Below are 2,778 nucleotides of genomic sequence, written 5' to 3' on the forward strand. Positions count from 1 at the left end.
TGGGCAGCTGGTGGTAGTTATTCCTCATGATGAGACTGGCAATCAACTCCATGCTGGGATCTACCACAAGCAGCTGAATAGCTGCCTTTGAGATATGGTCTGCTTCCTGTATATAAGCAGAAGCCTTGGGAATGGTCTAGCATATGGCACACTTGGACCCTGCATGTAGCCGTGTTGTTGCTCAGCAGCCTGCCATGCTCTGCTGACCTTGGGACTTACAATGGACTTAAGTTAATGGCCTGCCATGTGGTTTGGTAATATCAGGACTGTGCCTTTTTATTGGTCAACTTTGGGTTTTTCAGCCTCAGCAGCCAGCAGCTGTCTGAATGAAGAAATGCCTCTAGCTCCAGTGGTACAGGAGAAGGAGGCAGAGCTGGACCCCAAGGTTGGGGGGCTTTCACCCAGTCCCTAGAGCCTGGCACTTTGAACTTGGACTTAAAGCCTCCAAATTGTAAGAATAAACTTCTATTTGTTAAGGCCATCCTATCTGTGGTATATTCTTGTCAGAGTGGCACTAGGGAACCAGAATGATACTTCCCATCCAGTTTTCCCTATTATTAACAACCTACATTTGTATGGTACATATGTTACAATTAATCAACCAGTGTTGATTCTGATTATTGATTACTATAATGATTTGATTATATTACCTAAAATCTATATTTTATTCAGATTTATTTAGTTTTTACCTAATGGTTCCATTTCCAGTATTCTTGGCTTGCTGAGCCTGAAATAGGTAAATGGAGGCAGGGAGTTCCAGTCTTCTCAGCCATACTTGCCTGGAATAGAGTTTCTGCAACATCGAGCTGGGCAGGGGATGAAAACTGCTGGTAACCTGCCTCTCCCAGGGGAGAAACATTTATCCTAGACAGAGCTGGAGTGAGAGGCATCTGTCTTCTTGGCTACACTCACCTAGAGAAAAGATGGGGAGAGTAAGGGAGTGGGTTATGGTTCAGATGCCACAGACTCGACTGTTCTTAATGAGATTCAGTAGATTTTCTTGAGTAAATGTTTCTGCATTTGGTGTACGCTCTTAGGACAATTTCCAGAGACTGAAAAAAGTTGAGTATTTGTTTTTATAATTTTTACCAGTTAAGGTCATTTTTTTTTTTTTTTTCTGGCAAGAGTATCTGTTTGGAGCTCCTCATGCTGCCATTCCAGAAGTATTTTTCCTCTTTGGTTTAATTTTGTTCAAATAAAGTATTATTTATGAAAGCAGATGGAGCTGTGGTTGTATAGAACTTAATGCATTTGGTTGCTAACCAAAAGGTTGACAGTTCAAACCCCCAGCAGCCCCATTGGAGAACGATGGGGCAACCTTATTCTGTGAAGATTTACAGCCTTGGAAACCCTGTGGGGCACTTTGACTTTGTCCTGTAGGGTCAGTTGACTGCTAACCAGAATGCTGGCAGTTCCAACCCACCAGCTACTCCTTGGAAGGAAGGCTGGACAATCTACTTTCGTAGTGATACCCCCTTGGAAACCCAAGGAGGGGTCGGTATGAGTTGGGGCTGACTCGATGGCACATAGCAACAGCAATAGGGTCGCTGGGGCAATCTATTTCCATACAGATTTACTGCCTCAGAAACCCAGTGAGGGTTGTTATGAGTCAGAATCAACTCAATGGCTGTGAGTTTTGTTTTGTTTTTTTTATAGGGTTGCTATGTTCTAGTGGCATAGTGCCTAAGGCATTTGACTGCTAACCAGAAGGTTGGAGGTTTAAACACACCAGCCACTCCTTGGAAGGAAGATTGGGAAATATATTTCTGTAGAGATACCGCCTTGGAAACTCAAGGAGGGGTTGCTATGAGTTGAATCAACTCCATGGCAGTGAGTTTGGGTTTTTTTTTGGATGAGTCAGAACTGACTTGATGGCAGTGGTTTATTTTTCGATTTATGGAAATAGTGTTAGGAAAATGTATTTTAGCTCTTCTGAATAATTTTCTTCATTGCCTCTCATGTTTTCTTTGTTCTTTGATAGTAATTAATTGATAACGCAATATTTCTTTAGAGTTTAGACTCTGAAACTTACCTTATCTCTCTGTATTTTATTTTTTGAGAATGAAGCCTCTTTATTTTCCATAGCTCAGGCAAAATACTTTCATTTCCAGTCTTCTAATCATACCTTTTTGTGTGTGTTTCATCTCTGTGGTTTCTTTCATGAAACTTCTTAGGGCTAAAGATAATTGGAGTACATTTTCTTTTCCTCCAAATCAAATGCTTTAAAAATATATCTTAAAGATGCTCTTTGATCTGTCATTTTTTTTCCATACAATTTTAGTTTTTGTCTTAGCAAAGCAGAAGATGTATCACTTTGTACAGTCATTGGAAGGTTTTTTTTACTCATATGCTTCTATAAATTTTCAGTAATGGGCACAGTGATGATAGTGCAGTGCAATTTCAGAAATTGTTCTGGATTTAGCATAATTCTAAATTGTTTAGGCTGAGTAGAAAATTTTCCAGTGGTATTGCTCAACTTAATAAAATAACACTGCTTTGCAAATAATTGAATTGTCATCAGAACTAGCAAGACTAAAATATTGCTTGCCTTAAAAAGGTTTCATTTTTCTTAATAAAAATATTGCTCTTAAAAATGCTAGTGACATTTCATGAATCCATTACTCCTTTTGGGTCTTGATATAAATTACTTTTCTCATTTGAGGAACCTCTTTAAGTGCAGGCTCATAATTTAGATGATACATCCCACTTTCTAGAGATATTAGCCCTCTTACTTTCATTATCTTATTGGCTTAAGTGTTATTATTTAATAACTAATGA

This window comes from Orycteropus afer, unplaced genomic scaffold (assembly GCF_000298275.1).
Source record: "Orycteropus afer afer isolate SDZICR_OR568_19922 unplaced genomic scaffold, OryAfe1.0 scaffold00546, whole genome shotgun sequence".
In the NCBI taxonomy this organism is placed as follows: Eukaryota; Metazoa; Chordata; class Mammalia; order Tubulidentata; family Orycteropodidae; genus Orycteropus; species Orycteropus afer.